This window comes from Triturus cristatus, chromosome 12 (genome assembly GCF_964204655.1).
Source record: "Triturus cristatus chromosome 12, aTriCri1.1, whole genome shotgun sequence".
NCBI classification, from domain to species: Eukaryota; Metazoa; Chordata; class Amphibia; order Caudata; family Salamandridae; genus Triturus; species Triturus cristatus.
Genome location: NC_140595.1, coordinates 659,945,317 through 659,968,765, shown reverse-complemented (window position 1 = coordinate 659,968,765; position 23,449 = coordinate 659,945,317). Strand labels below are relative to the sequence as shown.

Sequence of the window (23,449 nt, the reverse complement as noted above, 5' to 3'; positions counted from 1 at the left end):
AAAACCATTCAACCTATTAAATGTATTTCTCTAACCTATGAATGTGGTCCATGTTCACTTTTCCTCATCTTCATCTCGATACTCCTTTCCCAGAAACCAGGTTCACTTCTTCATTCAACCCACCCATCCAAAGTCACCAAATCTTTGAAGCAAGTCTGCCTATTCTCCCTTTCTCTCTATGTACAAGATACCTTGTATCATTTGAATGGACAGCAGGAGAGAAGGATATTTATGGTGAGTGGGGGTGGGGTTTTGAGGAGTAACCTCATTTGCCTAAGAGCCGGGGTATCTGGGAAAAAAAGTATTTTATGGGGGAAGACTTTCACATCTCCTTGGTGAAATTTGTAGGGCCTTATAACATCCTTTCTGTGGATGCAGATTCAGTCGGAACAGAGGTCCTAGTCCTCGCTCTGCCTTTCAAAGGAACTGTAAATATGCATGGCTTATTTGCTTTGCCCGGCAGGGTGAGAATGACGTTTGTCAGGCGTTCGTCAGGCGATCGGAAGGGGTGAGGCAATCATTTATAATTCAATGATCTTCATGATATTTTCTTGATAATATGAAAGCAGGAAAGGGAAGCTTGGCAATAAGCAATCCTAAAGCAAGGTGTGACTCCAGGGAAGAATGACTTGAAAACAACATACAGAAAGACTCATGTAAAAAGGCCCTGATGAGGCTTGAACTCATGACCCCTGGTTTACAAGACCAGTGCTCTGCCACTGAGCTACAAGGCCAGTCTGCACGCAGGATGTAAATTGCAACATGTATTCTTACTGAGGTATGAATATATCTATGATTTTGAGACTCTGTATGGAAACGTAGTTGCATATGAATGTCCACGTGCGCGCACACATTGAAGACCATGCTTAAGGCACTTTTTTTGGAAGTATGAAAAACTACATTTTCATATGAGAAAATAAGAGTTTTCGCATTCAAGACCATACCGATAGCTCTAGTTAGTATGTCTGCAATCAGTGACATATAGAGAACCCACTTATTAGAAGTGATCTGTCTCTGTGGGGCAGACATATGTTAACAGTCATTCATTTGAGAATGCCTAAACTTTAGGAGTAAGAGCTGCTTTCTTATCAATCTATTTATCCAAACTGGTTAATAAGCCAGGAGTGAGTGAAAGGCAATCCTCTGGAAACTCCATGAAAGATCTAATTTCTATTACGCACAAAATACTTCACTTTATTTGACATATTTGTTAAAATGGAACAGTCAGATGATCCCATCTAGCGGATCCTGGCTCTGTCTTGAAAGAGAGTGTAATTATACTACAAGAAATGCTGGCCATCAAAAGAGTCTCTGATGGCTTTCCGACGAAGGTGGGATTCGAACCCACGCGTGCAGAGCACAATGGATTAGCAGTCCATCGCCTTAACCACTCGGCCACCTCGTCTGCCCTACAGCCCCATCTGAAACCTTGCTTCACAAAAGGTACTGAAGTGTCAATATACTGTACCTAAAAAAGAAAAAAACAGCTGAGGCAAGATCTCACATTCCACGTCTTCCCCCAATCAGGGACCTACATTTCATTTTTGGGAAATTCTTACTATGTGCTAATTACAAATATTCATAAGATTCCCCGAGACTTTGTCAGAACTGTCAAGATATAATTCTATGGGGTTTTGAATAGACAGAGCATATGTTATAGGACAATTATAGAATCTATTCCGTTTGGACTGTATTTTTAATAGTCATGATAACATGCTAGCATGTGAGTCGATCTTGCACAGTGAATGATGGAGCAGTGTCTGTCATCTACTTGGTCAGCTGTAGATGGCTCACCTGGGGAGATGTGAAAAGAGAGAGCTCCAGTGGTGCAATCAGTTAGCGCGCGGTACTTATACAGCAGTACTTGCACTGAGCCATGCCGAGGTTGTGAGTTCGAGCCTCACCTGGAGCAGCCGTGTTGTTTTTCATAAACCATTTCACAAAAAGTAAAGTTTAAACTCAGAGTATGGACGGCCCTTGCTAGAGAGTCTTTACTTCTTATAGGATCTACGTGTCCTACTCCTCTGGGTGCCAAATATCACATATCCTCCGCGATGCTCAGTTTAAACATTCCATGATGTGCCATCTTGCATTTCATGCAAACACCACATCAGTGCATTTAAAAATACATTTGTAGAATAATAAATATGATGAAAACAGTGTTCTCACATGATAACCATAAACTGAAGAGCTGCAAAAAATGCTGTATCAGCTACTTACAATAAAAGGTGACTCGAAAAAACTAGCAAAAGAAGAGCATCATCATATTAAAGGTTCTATTCACCATCTTGAGTTGCACCATAGCAGCTTATGGTGCTTTTCTGCTCAGAGTGTGCCTCCAATCCCACATTCATTTTTAATTTCTTTGCAGTTTAAAAAACAACAATTACTGCTCGAAGTTCACTTTTCAAAACCATTCAACCTATTAAATGTATTTCTCTAACCTATGAATGTGGTCCATGTTCACTTTTCCTCATCTTCATCTCGATACTCCTTTCCCAGAAACCAGGTTCACTTCTTCATTCAACCCACCCATCCAAGGTCACCAAATCTTTGAAGCAAGTCTGCCTATTCTCCCTTTCTCTCTATGTACAAGATACCTTGTATCATTTGAATGGACAGCAGGAGAGAAGGATATTTATGGTGAGTGGGGGTGGGGTTTTGAGGAGTAACCTCATTTGCCTAAGAGCCGGGGTATCTGGGAAAAAAAGTATTTTATGGGGGAAGACTTTCACATCTCCTTGGTGAAATTTGTAGGGCCTTATAACATCCTTTCTGTGGATGCAGATTCAGTCGGAACAGAGGTCCTAGTCCTCGCTCTGCCTTTCAAAGGAACTGTAAATATGCATGGCTTATTTGGCTTTGCCCGGCAGGGCTTGCCCGGCAGGGTGAGAATTGCGTTTGTCAGGCGTTCGTCAGGCGATCGGAAGGGGTGAGGCAATAATTTATAATTCAATGATCTTCATGATATTTTCTTGATAATATGAAAGCAGGAAAGGGAAGCTTGGCAATAAGCAATCCTAAAGCAAGGTGTGACTCCAGGGAAGAATGACTTGAAAACAACATACAGAAAGACTCATGTAAAAAGGCCCTGATGAGGCTTGAACTCATGACCCCTGGTTTACAAGACCAGTGCTCTGCCACTGAGCTACAAGGCCAGTCTGCACGCAGGATGTAAATTGCAACATGTATTCTTACTGAGGTATGAATATATCTATGATTTTGAGACTCTGTATGGAAACGTAGTTGCATATGAATGTCCACGTGCGCGCACACATTGAAGACCATGCTTAAGGCACTTTTTTTGGAAGTATGAAAAACTACATTTTCATATGAGAAAATAAGAGTTTTCGCATTCAAGACCATACCGATAGCTCTAGTTAGTATGTCTGCAATCAGTGACATATAGAGAACCCACTTATTAGAAGTGATCTGTCTCTGTGGGGCAGACATATGTTAACAGTCATTCATTTGAGACGGCCTAAACTTTAGGAGTAAGAGCTGCTTTCTTATCAATCTATTTATCCAAACTGGTTAATAAGCCAGGAGTGAGTGAAAGGCAATCCTCTGGAAACTCCATGAAAGATCTAATTTCTATTACGCACAAAATACTTCACTTTATTTGACATATTTGTTAAAATGGAACAGTCAGATGATCCCATCTAGCGGATCCTGGCTCTGTCTTGAAAGAGAGTGTAATTATACTACAAGAAATGCTGGCCATCAAAAGAGACTCTGATGGCTTTCCGACGAAGGTGGGATTCGAACCCACGCGTGCAGAGCACAATGGATTAGCAGTCCATCGCCTTAACCACTCGGCCACCTCGTCTGCCCTACAGCCCCATCTGAAACCTTGCTTCACAAAAGGTACTGAAGTGTCAATATACTGTACCTAAAAAAGAAAAAAACAGCTGAGGCAAGATCTCACATTCCACGTCTTCCCCCAATCAGGGACCTACATTTCATTTTTGGGAAATTCTTACTATGTGCTAATTACAAATATTCATAAGATTCCCCTAGACTTTGTCAGAACTGTCAAGATATAATTCTATGGGGTTTTGAATAGACAGAGCATATGTTATAGGACAATTATAGAATCTATTCCGTTTGGACTGTATTTTTAATAGTCATGATAACATGCTAGCATGTGAGTCGATCTTGCACAGTGAATGATGGAGCAGTGTCTGTCATCTACTTGGTCAGCTGTAGATGGCTCACCTGGGGAGATGTGAAAAGAGAGAGCTCCAGTGGCGCAATCGGTTAGCGCGCGGTACTTATACAGCAGTACTTGCACTGAGCCATGCCGAGGTTGTGAGTTCGAGCCTCACCTGGAGCAGCCGTGTTGTTTTTCATAAACCATTTCACAAAAAGTAAAGTTTAAACTCAGAGTATGGACGGCCCTTGCTAGAGAGTCTTTACTTCTTATAGGATCTACGTGTCCTACTCCTCTGGGTGCCAAATATCACATATCCTCCGCGATGCTCAGTTTAAACATTCCATGATGTGCCATCTTGCATTTCATGCAAACACCACATCAGTGCATTTAAAAATACATTTGTAGAATAATAAATATGATGAAAACAGTGTTCCCACATGATAACCATAAACTGAAGAGCTGCAAAAAATGCTGTATCAGCTACTTACAATAAAAGGTGACTCGAAAAAACTAGCAAAAGAAGAGCATCATCATATTAAAGGTTCTATTCACCATCTTGAGTTGCACCATAGCAGCTTATGGTGCTTTTCTGCTCAGAGTGTGCCTCCAATCCCACATTCATTTTTAATTTCTTTGCAGTTTAAAAAACAACAATTACTGCTCGAAGTTCACTTTTCAAAACCATTCAACCTATTAAATGTATTTCTCTAACCTATGAATGTGGTCCATGTTCACTTTTCCTCATCTTCATCTCGATACTCCTTTCCCAGAAACCAGGTTCACTTCTTCATTCAACCCACCCATCCAAAGTCATCAAATCTTTGAAGCAAGTCTGCCTATTCTCCCTTTCTCTCTATGTACAAGATACCTTGTATCATTTGAATGGACAGCAGGAGAGAAGGATATTTATGGTGAGTGGGGGTGGGGTTTTGAGGAGTAACCTCATTTGCCTAAGAGCCGGGGTATCTGGGAAAAAAAGTATTTTATTGGGGAAGACTTTCACATCTCCTTGGTGAAATTTGTAGGGCCTTATAACATCCTTTCTGTGGATGCAGATTCAGTCGGAACAGAGGTCCTAGTCCTCGCTCTGCCTTTCAAAGGAACTGTAAATATGCATGGCTTATTTGCTTTGCCCGGCAGGGTGAGAATGACGTTTGTCAGGCGTTCGTCAGGCGATCGGAAGGGGTGAGGCAATCATTTATAATTCAATGATCTTCATGATATTTTCTTGATAATATGAAAGCAGGAAAGGGAAGCTTGGCAATAAGCAATCCTAAAGCAAGGTGTGACTCCAGGGAAGAATGACTTGAAAACAACATACAGAAAGACTCATGTAAAAAGGCCCTGATGAGGCTTGAACTCATGACCCCTGGTTTACAAGACCAGTGCTCTGCCACTGAGCTACAAGGCCAGTCTGCACGCAGGATGTAAATTGCAACATGTATTCTTACTGAGGTATGAATATATCTATGATTTTGAGACTCTATATGGAAACGTAGTTGCATATGAATGTCCACGTGCGCGCACACATTGAAGACCATGCTTAAGGCACTTTTTTTGGAAGTATGAAAAACTACATTTTCATATGAGAAAATAAGAGTTTTCGCATTCAAGACCATACCGATAGCTCTAGTTAGTATGTCTGCAATCAGTGACATATAGAGAACCCACTTATTAGAAGTGATCTGTCTCTGTGGGGCAGACATATGTTAACAGTCATTCATTTGAGAATGCCTAAACTTTAGGAGTAAGAGCTGCTTTCTTATCAATCTATTTATCCAAACTGGTTAATAAGCCAGGAGTGAGTGAAAGGCAATCCTCTGGAAACTCCATGAAAGATCTAATTTCTATTACGCACAAAATACTTCACTTTATTTGACATATTTGTTAAAATGGAACAGTCAGATGATCCCATCTAGCGGATCCTGGCTCTGTCTTGAAAGAGAGTGTAATTATACTACAAGAAATGCTGGCCATCAAAAGAGACTCTGATGGCTTTCCGACGAAGGTGGGATTCGAACCCACGCGTGCAGAGCACAATGGATTAGCAGTCCATCGCCTTAACCACTCAGCCACCTCGTCTGCCCTACAGCCCCATCTGAAACCTTGCTTCACAAAAGGTACTGAAGTGTCAATATACTGTACCTAAAAAAGAAAAAAACAGCTGAGGCAAGATCTCACATTCCACGTCTTCCCCCAATCAGGGACCTACATTTCATTTTTGGGAAATTCTTACTATGTGCTAATTACAAATATTCATAAGATTCCCCGAGACTTTGTCAGAACTGTCAAGATATAATTCTATGGGGTTTTCAATAGACAGAGCATATGTTATAGGACAATTATAGAATCTATTCCGTTTGGACTGTATTTTTAATAGTCATGATAACATGCTAGCATGTGAGTCGATCTTGCACAGTGAATGATGGAGCAGTGTCTGTCATCTACTTGGTCAGCTGTAGATGGCTCACCTGGGGAGATGTGAAAAGAGAGAGCTCCAGTGGTGCAATCGGTTAGCGCGCGGTACTTATACAGCAGTACTTGCACTGAGCCATGCCGAGGTTGTGAGTTCGAGCCTCACCTGGAGCAGCCGTGTTGTTTTTCATAAACCATTTCACAAAAAGTAAAGTTTAAACTCAGAGTATGGACGGCCCTTGCTAGAGAGTCTTTACTTCTTATAGGATCTACGTGTCCTACTCCTCTGGGTGCCAAATATCACATATCCTCCGCGATGCTCAGTTTAAACATTCCATGATGTGCCATCTTGCATTTCATGCAAACACCACATCAGTGCATTTAAAAATACATTTGTAGAATAATAAATATGATGAAAACAGTGTTCTCACATGATAACCATAAACTGAAGAGCTGCAAAAAATGCTGTATCAGCTACTTACAATAAAAGGTGACTCGAAAAAACTAGCAAAAGAAGAGCATCATCATATTAAAGGTTCTATTCACCATCTTGAGTTGCACCATAGCAGCTTATGGTGCTTTTCTGCTCAGAGTGTGCCTCCAATCCCACATTCATTTTTAATTTCTTTGCAGTTTAAAAAACAACAATTACTGCTCGAAGTTCACTTTTCAAAACCATTCAACCTATTAAATGTATTTCTCTAACCTATGAATGTGGTCCATGTTCACTTTTCCTCATCTTCATCTCGATACTCCTTTCCCAGAAACCAGGTTCACTTCTTCATTCAACCCACCCATCCAAAGTCACCAAATCTTTGAAGCAAGTCTGCCTATTCTCCCTTTCTCTCTATGTACAAGATACCTTGTATCATTTGAATGGACAGCAGGAGAGAAGGATATTTATGGTGAGTGGGGGTGGGGTTTTGAGGAGTAACCACATTTGCCTAAGAGCCGGGGTATCTGGGAAAAAAAGTATTTTATGGGGGAAGACTTTCACATCTCCTTGGTGAAATTTGTAGGGCCTTATAACATCCTTTCTGTGGATGCAGATTCAGTCGGAACAGAGGTCCTAGTCCTCGCTCTGCCTTTCAAAGGAACTGTAAATATGCATGGCTTATTTGGCTTTGCCCGGCAGGGCTTGCCCGCCAGGGTGAGAATGGCGTTTGTCAGGCGTTCGTCAGGCGATCGGAAGGGGTGAGGCAATAATTTATAATTCAATGATCTTCATGATATTTTCTTGATAATATGAAAGCAGGAAAGGGAAGCTTGGCAATAAGCAATCCTAAAGCAAGGTGTGACTCCAGGGAAGAATGACTTGAAAACAACATACAGAAAGACTCATGTAAAAAGGCCCTGATGAGGCTTGAACTCATGACCCCTGGTTTACAAGACCAGTGCTCTGCCACTGAGCTACAAGGCCAGTCTGCAAGCAGGATGTAAATTGCAACATGTATTCTTACTGAGGTATGAATATATCTATGATTTTGAGACTCTGTATGGAAACGTAGTTGCATATGAATGTCCACGTGCGCGCACACATTGAAGACCATGCTTAAGGCACTTTTTTTGGAAGTATGAAAAACTACATTTTCATATGAGAAAATAAGAGTTTTCGCATTCAAGACCATACCGATAGCTCTAGTTAGTATGTCTGCAATCAGTGACATATAGAGAACCCACTTATTAGAAGTGATCTGTCTCTGTGGGGCAGACATATGTTAACAGTCATTCATTTGAGAATGCCTAAACTTTAGGAGTAAGAGCTGCTTTCTTATCAATCTATTTATCCAAACTGGTTAATAAGCCAGGAGTGAGTGAAAGGCAATCCTCTGGAAACTCCATGAAAGATCTAATTTCTATTACGCACAAAATACTTCACTTTATTTGACATATTTGTTAAAATGGAACAGTCAGATGATCCCATCTAGCGGATCCTGGCTCTGTCTTGAAAGAGAGTGTAATTATACTACAAGAAATGCTGGCCATCAAAAGAGACTCTGATGGCTTTCCGACGAAGGTGGGATTCGAACCCACGCGTGCAGAGCACAATGGATTAGCAGTCCATCGCCTTAACCACTCGGCCACCTCGTCTGCCCTACAGCCCCATCTGAAACCTTGCTTCACAAAAGGTACTGAAGTGTCAATATACTGTACCTAAAAAAGAAAAAAACAGCTGAGGCAAGATCTCACATTCCACGTCTTCCCCCAATCAGGGACCTACATTTCATTTTTGGGAAATTCTTACTATGTGCTAATTACAAATATTCATAAGATTCCCCGAGACTTTGTCAGAACTGTCAAGATATAATTCTATGGGGTTTTGAATAGACAGAGCATATGTTATAGGACAATTATAGAATCTATTCCGTTTGGACTGTATTTTTAATAGTCATGATAACATGCTAGCATGTGAGTCGATCTTGCACAGTGAATGATGGAGCAGTGTCTGTCATCTACTTGGTCAGCTGTAGATGGCTCACCTGGGGAGATGTGAAAAGAGAGAGCTCCAGTGGTGCAATCGGTTAGCGCGCGGTACTTATACAGCAGTACTTGCACTGAGCCATGCCGAGGTTGTGAGTTCGAGCCTCACCTGGAGCAGCCGTGTTGTTTTTCATAAACCATTTCACAAAAAGTAAAGTTTAAACTCAGAGTATGGACGGCCCTTGCTAGAGAGTCTTTACTTCTTATAGGATCTACGTGTCCTACTCCTCTGGGTGCCAAATATCACATATCCTCCGCGATGCTCAGTTTAAACATTCCATGATGTGCCATCTTGCATTTCATGCAAACACCACATCAGTGCATTTAAAAATACATTTGTAGAATAATAAATATGATGAAAACAGTGTTCTCACATGATAACCATAAACTGAAGAGCTGCAAAAAATGCTGTATCAGCTACTTACAATAAAAGGTGACTCGAAAAAACTAGCAAAAGAAGAGCATCATCATATTAAAGGTTCTATTCACCATCTTGAGTTGCACCATAGCAGCTTATGGTGCTTTTCTGCTCAGAGTGTGCCTCCAATCCCACATTCATTTTTAATTTCTTTGCAGTTTAAAAAACAACAATTACTGCTCGAAGTTCACTTTTCAAAACCATTCAACCTATTAAATGTATTTCTCTAACCTATGAATGTGGTCCATGTTCACTTTTCCTCATCTTCATCTCGATACTCCTTTCCCAGAAACCAGGTTCACTTCTTCATTCAACCCACCCATCCAAAGTCACCAAATCTTTGAAGCAAGTCTGCCTATTCTCCCTTTCTCTCTATGTACAAGATACCTTGTATCATTTGAATGGACAGCAGGAGAGAAGGATATTTATGGTGAGTGGGGGTGGGGTTTTGAGGAGTAACCTCATTTGCCTAAGAGCCGGGGTATCTGGGAAAAAAAGTATTTTATGGGGGAAGACTTTCACATCTCCTTGGTGAAATTTGTAGGGCCTTATAACATCCTTTCTGTGGATGCAGATTCAGTCGGAACAGAGGTCCTAGTCCTCGCTCTGCCTTTCAAAGGAACTGTAAATATGCATGGCTTATTTGGCTTTGCCCGGCAGGGCTTGCCCGCCAGGGTGAGAATGGCGTTTGTCAGGCGTTCGTCAGGCGATCGGAAGGGGTGAGGCAATAATTTATAATTCAATGATCTTCATGATATTTTCTTGATAATATGAAAGCAGGAAAGGGAAGCTTGGCAATAAGCAATCCTAAAGCAAGGTGTGACTCCAGGGAAGAATGACTTGAAAACAACATACAGAAAGACTCATGTAAAAAGGCCCTGATGAGGCTTGAACTCATGACCCCTGGTTTACAAGACCAGTGCTCTGCCACTGAGCTACAAGGCCAGTCTGCACGCAAGATGTAAATTGCAACATGTATTCTTACTGAGGTATGAATATATCTATGATTTTGAGACTCTGTATGGAAACGTAGTTGCATATGAATGTCCACGTGCGCGCACACATTGAAGACCATGCTTAAGGCACTTTTTTTGGAAGTATGAAAAACTACATTTTCATATGAGAAAATAAGAGTTTTCGCATTCAAGACCATACCGATAGCTCTAGTTAGTATGTCTGCAATCAGTGACATATAGAGAACCCACTTATTAGAAGTGATCTGTCTCTGTGGGGCAGACATATGTTAACAGTCATTCATTTGAGACGGCCTAAACTTTAGGAGTAAGAGCTGCTTTCTTATCAATCTATTTATCCAAACTGGTTAATAAGCCAGGAGTGAGTGAAAGGCAATCCTCTGGAAACTCCATGAAAGATCTAATTTCTATTACGCACAAAATACTTCACTTTATTTGACATATTTGTTAAAATGGAACAGTCAGATGATCCCATCTAGCGGATCCTGGCTCTGTCTTGAAAGAGAGTGTAATTATACTACAAGAAATGCTGGCCATCAAAAGAGACTCTGATGGCTTTCCGACGAAGGTGGGATTCAAACCCACGCGTGCAGAGCACAATGGATTAGCAGTCCTTCGCCTTAACCACTCGGCCACCTCGTCTGCCCTACAGCCCCATCTGAAACCTTGCTTCACAAAAGGTACTGAAGTGTCAATATACTGTACCAAAAAAGAAAAAAACAGCTGAGGCAAGATCTCACATTCCACGTCTTCCCCCAATCAGGGACCTACATTTCATTTTTGGTAAATTCTTACTATGTGCTAATTACAAATATTCATAAGATTCCCCTAGACTTTGTCAGAACTGTCAAGATATAATTCTATGGGGTTTTGAATTGACAGAGCATATGTTATAGGACAATTATAGAATCTATTCCGTTTGGACTGTATTTTTAAAAGTCATGATAACATGCTAGCATGTGAGTCGATCTTGCACAGTGAATGATGGAGCAGTGTCTGTCATCTACTTGGTCAGCTGTAGATGGCTCACCTGGGGAGATGTGAAAAGAGAGAGCTCCAGTGGCGCAATCGGTTAACGCGCGGTACTTATACAGCAGTACTTGCACTGAGCCATGCCGAGGTTGTGAGTTCGAGCCTCACCTGGAGCAGCCGTGTTGTTTTTCATAAACCATTTCACAAAAAGTAAAGTTTAAACTCAGAGTATGGACGGCCCTTGCTATAGAGTCTTTACTTCTTATAGGATCTACGTGTCCTACTCCTCTGGGTGCCAAATATCACATATCCTCCGCGATGCTCAGTTTAAACATTCCATGATGTGCCATCTTGCATTTCATGCAAACACCACATCAGTGCATTTAAAAATACATTTGTAGAATAATAAATATGATGAAAACAGTGTTCTCACATGATAACCATAAACTGAAGAGCTGCAAAAAATGCTGTATCAGCTACTTACAATAAAAGGTGACTCGAAAAAACTAGCAAAAGAAGAGCATCATCATATTAAAGGTTCTATTCACCATCTTGAGTTGCACCATAGCAGCTTATGGTGCTTTTCTGATCAGAGTGTGCCTCCAATCCCACATTCATTTTTAATTTCTTTGCAGTTTAAAAAACAACAATTACTGCTCGAAGTTCACTTTTCAAAACCATTCAACCTATTAAATGTATTTCTCTAACCTATGAATGTGGTCCATGTTCACTTTTCCTCATCTTCATCTCGATACTCCTTTCCCAGAAACCAGGTTCACTTCTTCATTCAACCCACCCATCCAAAGTCACCAAATCTTTGAAGCAAATCTGACTATTCTCCCTTTCTCTCTATGTACAAGATACCTTGTATCATTTGAATGGACAGCAGGAGAGAAGGATATTTATGGTGAGTGGGGGTGGGGTTTTGAGGAGTAACCTCATTTGCCTAAGAGCCGGGGTATCTGGGAAAAAAAGTATTTTATGGGGGAAGACTTTCACATCTCCTTGGTGAAATTTGTAGGGCCTTATAACATCCTTTCTGTGGATGCAGATTCAGTCGGAACAGAGGTCCTAGTCCTCGCTCTGCCTTTCAAAGGAACTGTAAATATGCATGGCTTATTTGGCTTTGCCCGGCAGGGCTTGCCCGGCAGGGTGAGAATGGCGTTTGTCAGGCGTTCGTCAGGCGATCGGAAGGGGTGAGGCAATAATTTATAATTCAATGATCTTCATGATATTTTCTTGATAATATGAAAGCAGGAAAGGGAAGCTTGGCAATAAGCAATCCTAAAGCAAGGTGTGACTCCAGGGAAGAATGACTTGAAAACAACATACAGAAAGACTCATGTAAAAAGGCCCTGATGAGGCTTGAACTCATGACCCCTGGTTTACAAGACCAGTGCTCTGCCACTGAGCTACAAGGACAGTCTGCACGCAGGATGTAAATTGCAACATGTATTCTTACTGAGGTATGAATATATCTATGATTTTGAGACTCTATATGGAAACGTAGTTGCATATGAATGTCCACGTGCGCGCACACATTGAAGACCATGCTTAAGGCACTTTTTTTGGAAGTATGAAAAACTACATTTTCATATGAGAAAATAAGAGTTTTCGCATTCAAGACCATACCGATAGCTCTAGTTAGTATGTCTGCAATCAGTGACATATAGAGAACCCACTTATTAGAAGTGATCTGTCTCTGTGGGGCAGACATATGTTAACAGTCATTCATTTGAGACGGCCTAAACTTTAGGAGTAAGAGCTGCTTTCTTATCAATCTATTTATCCAAACTGGTTAATAAGCCAGGAGTGAGTGAAAGGCAATCCTCTGGAAACTCCATGAAAGATCTAATTTCTATTACGCACAAAATACTTCACTTTATTTGACATATTTGTTAAAATGGAACAGTCAGATGATCCCATCTAGCGGATCCTGGCTCTGTCTTGAAAGAGAGTGTAATTATACTACAAGAAATGCTGGCCATCAAAAGAGACTCTGATGGCTTTCCGACGAAGGTGGGATTCGAACCCACGCGTGCAGAGCACAATGGATTAGCAGTCCATCGCCTTAACCACTCGGCCACCTCGTCTGCCCTACAGCCCCATCTGAAACCTTGCTTCACAAAAGGTACTGAAGTGTCAATATACTGTACCTAAAAAAGAAAAAAACAGCTGAGGCAAGATCTCACATTCCACGTCTTCCCCCAATCAGGGACCTACATTTCATTTTTGGGAAATTCTTACTATGTGCTAATTACAAATATTCATAAGATTCCCCGAGACTTTGTCAGAACTGTCAAGATATAATTCTATGGGGTTTTGAATAGACAGAGCATATGTTATAGGACAATTATACAATCTATTCCGTTTGGACTGTATTTTTAATAGTCATGATAACATGCTAGCATGTGAGTCGATCTTGCACAGTGAATGATGGAGCAGTGTCTGTCATCTACTTGGTCAGCTGTAGATGGCTCACCTGGGGAGATGTGAAAGGAGAGAGCTCCAGTGGTGCAATCGGTTAGCGCGCGGTACTTATACAGCAGTACTTGCACTGAGCCATGCCGAGGTTGTGAGTTCGAGCCTCACCTGGAGCAGCCGTGTTGTTTTTCATAAACCATTTCACAAAAAGTAAAGTTTAAACTCAGAGTATGGACGGCCCTTGCTAGAGAGTCTTTACTTCTTATAGGATCTACGTGTCCTACTCCTCTGGGTGCCAAATATCACATATCCTCCGCGATGCTCAGTTTAAACATTCCATGATGTGCCATCTTGCATTTCATGCAAACACCACATCAGTGCATTTAAAAATACATTTGTAGAATAATAAATATGATGAAAACAGTGTTCTCACATGATAACCATAAACTGAAGAGCTGCAAAAAATGCTGTATCAGCTACTTACAATAAAAGGTGACTCGAAAAAACTAGCAAAAGAAGAGCATCATCATATTAAAGGTTCTATTCACCATCTTGAGTTGCACCATAGCAGCTTATGGTGCTTTTCTGCTCAGAGTGTGCCTCCAATCCCACATTCATTTTTAATTTCTTTGCAGTTTAAAAAACAACAATTACTGCTCGAAGTTCACTTTTCAAAACCATTCAACCTATTAAATGTATTTCTCTAACCTATGAATGTGGTCCATGTTCACTTTTCCTCATCTTCATCTCGATACTCCTTTCCCAGAAACCAGGTTCACTTCTTCATTCAACCCACCCATCCAAAGTCACCAAATCTTTGAAGCAAGTCTGCCTATTCTCCCTTTCTCTCTATGTACAAGATACCTTGTATCATTTGAATGGACAGCAGGAGAGAAGGATATTTATGGTGAGTGGGGGTGGGGTTTTGAGGAGTAACCTCATTTGCCTAAGAGCCGGGGTATCTGGGAAAAAAAGTATTTTATGGGGGAAGACTTTCACATCTCCTTGGTGAAATTTGTAGGGCCTTATAACATCCTTTCTGTGGATGCAGATTCAGTCGGAACAGAGGTCCTAGTCCTCGCTCTGCCTTTCAAAGGAACTGTAAATATGCATGGCTTATTTGGCTTTGCCCGGCAGGGCTTGCCCGCCAGGGTGAGAATGGCGTTTGTCAGGCGTTCGTCAGGCGATCGGAAGGGGTGAGGCAATAATTTATAATTCAATGATCTTCATGATATTTTCTTGATAATATGAAAGCAGGAAAGGGAAGCTTGGCAATAAGCAATCCTAAAGCAAGGTGTGACTCCAGGGAAGAATGACTTGAAAACAACATACAGAAAGACTCATGTAAAAAGGCCCTGATGAGGCTTGAACTCATGACCCCTGGTTTACAAGACCAGTGCTCTGCCACTGAGCTACAAGGACAGTCTGCACGCAGGATGTAAATTGCAACATGTATTCTTACTGAGGTATGAATATATCTATGATTTTGAGACTCTATATGGAAACGTAGTTGCATATGAATGTCCACGTGCGCGCACACATTGAAGACCATGCTTAAGGCACTTTTTTTGGAAGTATGAAAAACTACATTTTCATATGAGAAAATAAGAGTTTTCGCATTCAAGACCATACCGATAGCTCTAGTTAGTATGTCTGCAATCAGTGACATATAGAGAACCCACTTATTAGAAGTGATCTGTCTCTGTGGGGCAGACATATGTTAACAGTCATTCATTTGAGAATGCCTAAACTTTAGGAGTAAGAGCTGCTTTCTTATCAATCTATTTATCCAAACTGGTTAATAAGCCAGGAGTGAGTGAAAGGCAATCCTCTGGAAACTCCATGAAAGATCTAATTTCTATTACGCACAAAATACTTCACTTTATTTGACATATTTGTTAAAATGGAACAGTCAGATGATCCCATCTAGCGGATCCTGGCTCTGTCTTGAAAGAGAGTGTAATTATACTACAAGAAATGCTGGCCATCAAAAGAGACTCTGATGGCTTTCCGACGAAGGTGGGATTCGAACCCACGCGTGCAGAGCACAATGGATTAGCAGTCCATCGCCTTAACCACTCGGCCACCTCGTCTGCCCTGCAGCCCCATCTGAAACCTTGCTTCACAAAAGGTACTGAAGTGTCAATATACTGTACCTAAAAAAGAAAAAAACAGCTGAGGCAAGATCTCACATTCCACGTCTTCCCCCAATCAGGGACCTACATTTCATTTTTGGGAAATTCTTACTATGTGCTAATTACAAATATTCATAAGATTCCCCGAGACTTTGTCAGAACTGTCAAGATATAATTCTATGGGGTTTTGAATAGACAGAGCATATGTTATAGGACAATTATAGAATCTATTCCGTTTGGACTGTATTTTTAATAGTCATGATAACATGCTAGCATGTGAGTCGATCTTGCACAGTGAATGATGGAGCAGTGTCTGTCATCTACTTGGTCAGCTGTAGATGGCTCACCTGGGGAGATGTGAAAAGAGAGAGCTCCAGTGGTGCAATCGGTTAGCGCGCGGTACTTATACAGCAGTACTTGCACTGAGCCATGCCGAGGTTGTGAGTTCGAGCCTCACCTGGAGCAGCCGTGTTGTTTTTCATAAACCATTTCACAAAAAGTAAAGTTTAAACTCAGAGTATGGACGGCCCTTGCTAGAGAGTCTTTACTTCTTATAGGATCTACGTGTCCTACTCCTCTGGGTGCCAAATATCACATATCCTCCGCGATGCTCAGTTTAAACATTCCATGATGTGCCATCTTGCATTTCATGCAAACACCACATCAGTGCATTTAAAAATACATTTGTAGAATAATAAATATGATGAAAACAGTGTTCTCACATGATAACCATAAACTGAAGAGCTGCAAAAAATGCTGTATCAGCTACTTACAATAAAAGGTGACTCGAAAAAACTAGCAAAAGAAGAGCATCATCATATTAAAGGTTCTATTCACCATCTTGAGTTGCACCATAGCAGCTTATGGTGCTTTTCTGCTCAGAGTGTGCCTCCAATCCCACATTCATTTTTAATTTCTTTGCAGTTTAAAAAACAACAATTACTGCTCGAAGTTCACTTTTCAAAACCATTCAACCTATTAAATGTATTTCTCTAACCTATGAATGTGGTCCATGTTCACTTTTCCTCATCTTCATCTCGATACTCCTTTCCCAGAAACCAGGTTCACTTCTTCATTCAACCCACCCATCCAAAGTCACCAAATCTTTGAAGCAAGTCTGCCTATTCTCCCTTTCTCTCTATGTACAAGATACCTTGTATCATTTGAATGGACAGCAGGAGAGAAGGATATTTATGGTGAGTGGGGGTGGGGTTTTGAGGAGTAACCTCATTTGCCTAAGAGCCGGGGTATCTGGGAAAAAAAGTATTTTATGGGGGAAGACTTTCACATCTCCTTGGTGAAATTTGTAGGGCCTTATAACATCCTTTCTGTGGATGCAGATTCAGTCGGAACAGAGGTCCTAGTCCTCGCTCTGCCTTTCAAAGGAACTGTAAATATGCATGGCTTATTTGGCTTTGCCCGGCAGGGCTTGCCCGCCAGGGTGAGAATGGCGTTTGTCAGGCGTTCGTCAGGCGATCGGAAGGGGTGAGGCAATAATTTATAATTCAATGATCTTCATGATATTTTCTTGATAATATGAAAGCAGGAAAGGGAAGCTTGGCAATAAGCAATCCTAAAGCAAGGTGTGACTCCAGGGAAGAATGACTTGAAAACAACATACAGAAAGACTCATGTAAAAAGGCCCTGATGAGGCTTGAACTCATGACCCCTGGTTTACAAGACCAGTGCTCTGCCACTGAGCTACAAGGACAGTCTGCACGCAGGATGTAAATTGCAACATGTATTCTTACTGAGGTATGAATATATCTATGATTTTGAGACTCTATATGGAAACGTAGTTGCATATGAATGTCCACGTGCGCGCACACATTGAAGACCATGCTTAAGGCACTTTTTTTGGAAGTATGAAAAACTACATTTTCATATGAGAAAATAAGAGTTTTCGCATTCAAGACCATACCGATAGCTCTAGTTAGTATGTCTGCAATCAGTGACATATAGAGAACCCACTTATTAGAAGTGATCTGTCTCTGTGGGGCAGACATATGTTAACAGTCATTCATTTGAGAATGCCTAAACTTTAGGAGTAAGAGCTGCTTTCTTATCAATCTATTTATCCAAACTGGTTAATAAGCCAGGAGTGAGTGAAAGGCAATCCTCTGGAAACTCCATGAAAGATCTAATTTCTATTACGCACAAAATACTTCACTTTATTTGACATATTTGTTAAAATGGAAAAGTCAGATGATCCCATCTAGCGGATCCTGGCTCTGTCTTGAAAGAGAGTGTAATTATACTACAAGAAATGCTGGCCATCAAAAGAGACTCTGATGGCTTTCCGACGAAGGTGGGATTCGAACCCACGCGTGCAGAGCACAATGGATTAGCAGTCCATCGCCTTAACCACTCGGCCACCTCGTCTGCCCTGCAGCCCCATCTGAAACCTTGCTTCACAAAAGGTACTGAAGTGTCAATATACTGTACCTAAAAAAGAAAAAAACAGCTGAGGCAAGATCTCACATTCCACGTCTTCCCCCAATCAGGGACCTACATTTCATTTTTGGGAAATTCTTACTATGTGCTAATTACAAATATTCATAAGATTCCCCGAGACTTTGTCAGAACTGTCAAGATATAATTCTATGGGGTTTTGAATAGACAGAGCATATGTTATAGGACAATTATAGAATCTATTCCGTTTGGACTGTATTTTTAATAGTCATGATAACATGCTAGCATGTGAGTCGATCTTGCACAGTGAATGATGGAGCAGTGTCTGTCATCTACTTGGTCAGCTGTAGATGGCTCACCTGGGGAGATGTGAAAAGAGAGAGCTCCAGTGGTGCAATCGGTTAGCGCGCGGTACTTATACAGCAGTACTTGCACTGAGCCATGCCGAGGTTGTGAGTTCGAGCCTCACCTGAAGCAGCCGTGTTGTTTTTCATAAACCATTTCACAAAAAGTAAAGTTTAAACTCAGAGTATGGACGGCCCTTGCTAGAGAGTCTTTACTTCTTATAGGATCTACGTGTCCTACTCCTCTGGGTGCCAAATATCACATATCCTCCGCGATGCTCAGTTTAAACATTCCATGATGTGCCATCTTGCATTTCATGCAAACACCACATCAGTGCATTTAAAAATACATTTGTAGAATAATAAATATGATGAAAACAGTGTTCTCACATGATAACCATAAACTGAAGAGCTGCAAAAAATGCTGTATCAGCTACTTACAATAAAAGGTGACTCGAAAAAACTAGCAAAAGAAGAGCATCATCATATTAAAGGTTCTATTCACCATCTTGAGTTGCACCATAGCAGCTTATGGTGCTTTTCTGCTCAGAGTGTGCCTCCAATCCCACATTCATTTTTAATTTCTTTGCAGTTTAAAAAACAACAATTACTGCTCGAAGTTCACTTTTCAAAACCATTCAACCTATTAAATGTATTTCTCTAACCTATGAATGTGGTCCATGTTCACTTTTCCTCATCTTCATCTCGATACTCCTTTCCCAGAAACCAGGTTCACTTCTTCATTCAACCCACCCATCCAAAGTCACCAAATCTTTGAAGCAAGTCTGCCTATTCTCCCTTTCTCTCTATGTACAAGATACCTTGTATCATTTGAATGGACAGCAGGAGAGAAGGATATTTATGGTGAGTGGGGGTGGGGTTTTGAGGAGTAACCTCATTTGCCTAAGAGCCGGGGTATCTGGGAAAAAAAGTATTTTATGGGGGAAGACTTTCACATCTCCTTGGTGAAATTTGTAGGGCCTTATAACATCCTTTCTGTGGATGCAGATTCAGTCGGAACAGAGGTCCTAGTCCTCGCTCTGCCTTTCAAAGGAACTGTAAATATGCATGGCTTATTTGGCTTTGCCCGGCAGGGCTTGCCCGCCAGGGTGAGAATGGCGTTTGTCAGGCGTTCGTCAGGCGATCGGAAGGGGTGAGGCAATAATTTATAATTCAATGATCTTCATGATATTTTCTTGATAATATGAAAGCAGGAAAGGGAAGCTTGGCAATAAGCAATCCTAAAGCAAGGTGTGACTCCAGGGAAGAATGACTTGAAAACAACATACAGAAAGACTCATGTAAAAATGCCCTGATGAGGCTTGAACTCATGACCCCTGGTTTACAAGACCAGTGCTCTGCCACTGAGCTACAAGGCCAGTCTGCACGCAAGATGTAAATTGCAACATGTATTCTTACTGAGGTATGAATATATCTATGATTTTGAGACTCTGTATGGAAACGTAGTTGCATATGAATGTCCACGTGCGCGCACACATTGAAGACCATGCTTAAGGCACTTTTTTTGGAAGTATGAAAAACTACATTTTCATATGAGAAAATAAGAGTTTTCGCATTCAAGACCATACCGATAGCTCTAGTTAGTATGTCTGCAATCAGTGACATATAGAGAACCCACTTATTAGAAGTGATCTGTCTCTGTGGGGCAGACATATGTTAACAGTCATTCATTTGAGACGGCCTAAACTTTAGGAGTAAGAGCTGCTTTCTTATCAATCTATTTATCCAAACTGGTTAATAAGCCAGGAGTGAGTGAAAGGCAATCCTCTGGAAACTCCATGAAAGATCTAATTTCTATTACGCACAAAATACTTCACTTTATTTGACATATTTGTTAAAATGGAACAGTCAGATGATCCCATCTAGCGGATCCTGGCTCTGTCTTGAAAGAGAGTGTAATTATACTACAAGAAATGCTGGCCATCAAAAGAGACTCTGATGGCTTTCCGACGAAGGTGGGATTCAAACCCACGCGTGCAGAGCACAATGGATTAGCAGTCCTTCGCCTTAACCACTCGGCCACCTCGTCTGCCCTACAGCCCCATCTGAAACCTTGCTTCACAAAAGGTACTGAAGTGTCAATATACTGTTCCAAAAAAGAAAAAAACAGCTGAGGCAAGATCTCACATTCCACGTCTTCCCCCAATCAGGGACCTACATTTCATTTTTGGTAAATTCTTACTATGTGCTAATTACAAATATTCATAAGATTCCCCTAGACTTTGTCAGAACTGTCAAGATATAATTCTATGGGGTTTTGAATTGACAGAGCATATGTTATAGGACAATTATAGAATCTATTCCGTTTGGACTGTATTTTTAATAGTCATGATAACATGCTAGCATGTGAGTCGATCTTGCACAGTGAATGATGGAGCAGTGTCTGTCATCTACTTGGTCAGCTGTAGATGGCTCACCTGGGGAGATGTGAAAAGAGAGAGCTCCAGTTGCGCAATCGGTTAACGCGCGGTACTTATACAGCAGTACTTGCACTGAGCCATGCCGAGGTTGTGAGTTCGAGCCTCACCTGGAGCAGCCGTGTTGTTTTTCATAAACCATTTCACAAAAAGTAAAGTTTAAACTCAGAGTATGGACGGCCCTTGCTATAGAGTCTTTACTTCTTATAGGATCTACGTGTCCTACTCCTCTGGGTGCCAAATATCACATATCCTCCGCGATGCTCAGTTTAAACATTCCATGATGTGCCATCTTGCATTTCATGCAAACACCACATCAGTGCATTTAAAAATACATTTGTAGAATAATAAATATGATGAAAACAGTGTTCTCACATGATAACCATAAACTGAAGAGCTGCAAAAAATGCTGTATCAGCTACTTACAATAAAAGGTGACTCGAAAAAACTAGCAAAAGAAGAGCATCATCATATTAAAGGTTCTATTCACCATCTTGAGTTGCACCATAGCAGCTTATGGTGCTTTTCTGCTCAGAGTGTGCCTCCAATCCCACATTCATTTTTAATTTCTTTGCAGTTTAAAAAACAACAATTACTGCTCGAAGTTCACTTTTCAAAACCATTCAACCTATTAAATGTATTTCTCTAACCTATGAATGTGGTCCAAGTTCACTTTTCCTCATCTTCATCTCGATACTCCTTTCCCAGAAACCAGGTTCACTTCTTCATTCAACCCACCCATCCAAAGTCACCAAATCTTTGAAGCAAATCTGACTATTCTCCCTTTCTCTCTATGTACAAGATACCTTGTATCATTTGAATGGACAGCAGGAGAGAAGGATATTTATGGTGAGTGTGGGTGGGGTTTTGAGGAGTAACCTCATTTGCCTAAGAGCCGGGGTATCTGGGAAAAAAAGTATTTTATGGGGGAAGACTTTCACATCTCCTTGGTGAAATTTGTAGGGCCTTATAACATCCTTTCTGTGGATGCAGATTCAGTCGGAACAGAGGTCCTAGTCCTCGCTCTGCCTTTCAAAGGAACTGTAAATATGCATGGCTTATTTGGCTTTGCCCGGCAGGGCTTGCCCGGCAGGGTGAGAATGGCGTTTGTCAGGCGTTCGTCAGGCGATCGGAAGGGGTGAGGCAATAATTTATAATTCAATGATCTTCATGATATTTTCTTGATAATATGAAAGCAGGAAAGGGAAGCTTGGCAATAAGCAATCCTAAAGCAAGGTGTGACTCCAGGGAAGAATGACTTGAAAACAACATACAGAAAGACTCATGTAAAAAGGCCCTGATGAGGCTTGAACTCATGACCCCTGGTTTACAAGACCAGTGCTCTGCCACTGAGCTACAAGGCCAGTCTGCACGCAGGATGTAAATTGCAACATGTATTCTTACTGAGGTATGAATATATCTATGATTTTGAGACTCTGTATGGAAACGTAGTTGCATATGAATGTCCACGTGCGCGCACACATTGAAGACCATGCTTAAGGCACTTTTTTTGGAAGTATGAAAAACTACATTTTCATATGAGAAAATAAGAGTTTTCGCATTCAAGACCATACCGATAGCTCTAGTTAGTATGTCTGCAATCAGTGACATATAGAGAACCCACTTATTAGAAGTGATCTGTCTCTGTGGGGCAGACATATGTTAACAGTCATTCATTTGAGAATGCCTAAACTTTAGGAGTAAGAGCTGCTTTCTTATCAATCTATTTATCCAAACTGGTTAATAAGCCAGGAGTGAGTGAAAGGCAATCCTCTGGAAACTCCATGAAAGATCTAATTTCTATTACGCACAAAATACTTCACTTTATTTGACATATTTGTTAAAATGGAACAGTCAGATGATCCCATCTAGCGGATCCTGGCTCTGTCTTGAAAGAGAGTGTAATTATACTACAAGAAATGCTGGCCATCAAAAGAGACTCTGATGGCTTTCCGACGAAGGTGGGATTCGAACCCACGCGTGCAGAGCACAATGGATTAGCAGTCCATCGCCTTAACCACTCGGCCACCTCGTCTGCCCTACAGCCCCATCTGAAACCTTGCTTCACAAAAGGTACTGAAGTGTCAATATACTGTACCTAAAAAAGAAAAAAACAGCTGAGGCAAGATCTCACATTCCACGTCTTCCCCCAATCAGGGACCTACATTTCATTTTTGGGAAATTCTTACTATGTGCTAATTACAAATATTCATAAGATTCCCCGAGACTTTGTCAGAACTGTCAAGATATAATTCTATGGGGTTTTGAATAGACAGAGCA

The 23,449-nt window shown here is 41.1% G+C and overlaps 19 non-coding genes across 19 annotated transcripts; 6 read left to right on the top strand and 13 right to left on the bottom strand.

Moving 5' to 3' along the window:
* Positions 1-662: 662 nt before the first annotated feature.
* Positions 663-734, bottom strand: TRNAT-UGU (transfer RNA threonine (anticodon UGU)). The gene has a single exon. It is a non-coding gene; the product is annotated as a tRNA-Thr (tRNA).
* A 589-nt stretch (positions 735-1,323) lies between these two features.
* On the bottom strand, positions 1,324-1,405 carry TRNAS-GCU (transfer RNA serine (anticodon GCU)). The gene has a single exon. It is a non-coding gene; the product is annotated as a tRNA-Ser (tRNA).
* Positions 1,406-3,086: 1,681 nt separating this feature from the next.
* On the bottom strand, positions 3,087-3,158 carry TRNAT-UGU (transfer RNA threonine (anticodon UGU)). Its single transcript has one exon. It is a non-coding gene; the product is annotated as a tRNA-Thr (tRNA).
* A 589-nt stretch (positions 3,159-3,747) lies between these two features.
* TRNAS-GCU (transfer RNA serine (anticodon GCU)) lies at positions 3,748-3,829 on the bottom strand. Its single transcript has one exon. It is a non-coding gene; the product is annotated as a tRNA-Ser (tRNA).
* A 412-nt stretch (positions 3,830-4,241) lies between these two features.
* On the top strand, positions 4,242-4,336 carry TRNAI-UAU (transfer RNA isoleucine (anticodon UAU)). The gene is made up of 2 exons: positions 4,242-4,279; positions 4,301-4,336. It is a non-coding gene; the product is annotated as a tRNA-Ile (tRNA).
* Positions 4,337-5,495: 1,159 nt separating this feature from the next.
* On the bottom strand, positions 5,496-5,567 carry TRNAT-UGU (transfer RNA threonine (anticodon UGU)). The gene has a single exon. It is a non-coding gene; the product is annotated as a tRNA-Thr (tRNA).
* Positions 5,568-6,650: 1,083 nt separating this feature from the next.
* TRNAI-UAU (transfer RNA isoleucine (anticodon UAU)) lies at positions 6,651-6,745 on the top strand. The gene is made up of 2 exons: positions 6,651-6,688; positions 6,710-6,745. It is a non-coding gene; the product is annotated as a tRNA-Ile (tRNA).
* Positions 6,746-7,919: 1,174 nt separating this feature from the next.
* TRNAT-UGU (transfer RNA threonine (anticodon UGU)) lies at positions 7,920-7,991 on the bottom strand. The gene has a single exon. It is a non-coding gene; the product is annotated as a tRNA-Thr (tRNA).
* Positions 7,992-8,580: 589 nt separating this feature from the next.
* TRNAS-GCU (transfer RNA serine (anticodon GCU)) lies at positions 8,581-8,662 on the bottom strand. The gene has a single exon. It is a non-coding gene; the product is annotated as a tRNA-Ser (tRNA).
* Positions 8,663-9,074: 412 nt separating this feature from the next.
* Positions 9,075-9,169, top strand: TRNAI-UAU (transfer RNA isoleucine (anticodon UAU)). The gene is made up of 2 exons: positions 9,075-9,112; positions 9,134-9,169. It is a non-coding gene; the product is annotated as a tRNA-Ile (tRNA).
* Positions 9,170-10,343: 1,174 nt separating this feature from the next.
* TRNAT-UGU (transfer RNA threonine (anticodon UGU)) lies at positions 10,344-10,415 on the bottom strand. Its single transcript has one exon. It is a non-coding gene; the product is annotated as a tRNA-Thr (tRNA).
* Positions 10,416-11,497: 1,082 nt separating this feature from the next.
* TRNAI-UAU (transfer RNA isoleucine (anticodon UAU)) lies at positions 11,498-11,592 on the top strand. The gene is made up of 2 exons: positions 11,498-11,535; positions 11,557-11,592. It is a non-coding gene; the product is annotated as a tRNA-Ile (tRNA).
* Positions 11,593-13,427: 1,835 nt separating this feature from the next.
* Positions 13,428-13,509, bottom strand: TRNAS-GCU (transfer RNA serine (anticodon GCU)). Its single transcript has one exon. It is a non-coding gene; the product is annotated as a tRNA-Ser (tRNA).
* Positions 13,510-13,921: 412 nt separating this feature from the next.
* Positions 13,922-14,016, top strand: TRNAI-UAU (transfer RNA isoleucine (anticodon UAU)). The gene is made up of 2 exons: positions 13,922-13,959; positions 13,981-14,016. It is a non-coding gene; the product is annotated as a tRNA-Ile (tRNA).
* Positions 14,017-15,851: 1,835 nt separating this feature from the next.
* On the bottom strand, positions 15,852-15,933 carry TRNAS-GCU (transfer RNA serine (anticodon GCU)). The gene has a single exon. It is a non-coding gene; the product is annotated as a tRNA-Ser (tRNA).
* Positions 15,934-16,345: 412 nt separating this feature from the next.
* On the top strand, positions 16,346-16,440 carry TRNAI-UAU (transfer RNA isoleucine (anticodon UAU)). Its single transcript has 2 exons — positions 16,346-16,383; positions 16,405-16,440. It is a non-coding gene; the product is annotated as a tRNA-Ile (tRNA).
* A 1,835-nt stretch (positions 16,441-18,275) lies between these two features.
* TRNAS-GCU (transfer RNA serine (anticodon GCU)) lies at positions 18,276-18,357 on the bottom strand. Its single transcript has one exon. It is a non-coding gene; the product is annotated as a tRNA-Ser (tRNA).
* A 4,104-nt stretch (positions 18,358-22,461) lies between these two features.
* Positions 22,462-22,533, bottom strand: TRNAT-UGU (transfer RNA threonine (anticodon UGU)). The gene has a single exon. It is a non-coding gene; the product is annotated as a tRNA-Thr (tRNA).
* A 589-nt stretch (positions 22,534-23,122) lies between these two features.
* Positions 23,123-23,204, bottom strand: TRNAS-GCU (transfer RNA serine (anticodon GCU)). The gene has a single exon. It is a non-coding gene; the product is annotated as a tRNA-Ser (tRNA).
* Between the last annotated feature and the right edge of the window lie 245 nt (positions 23,205-23,449).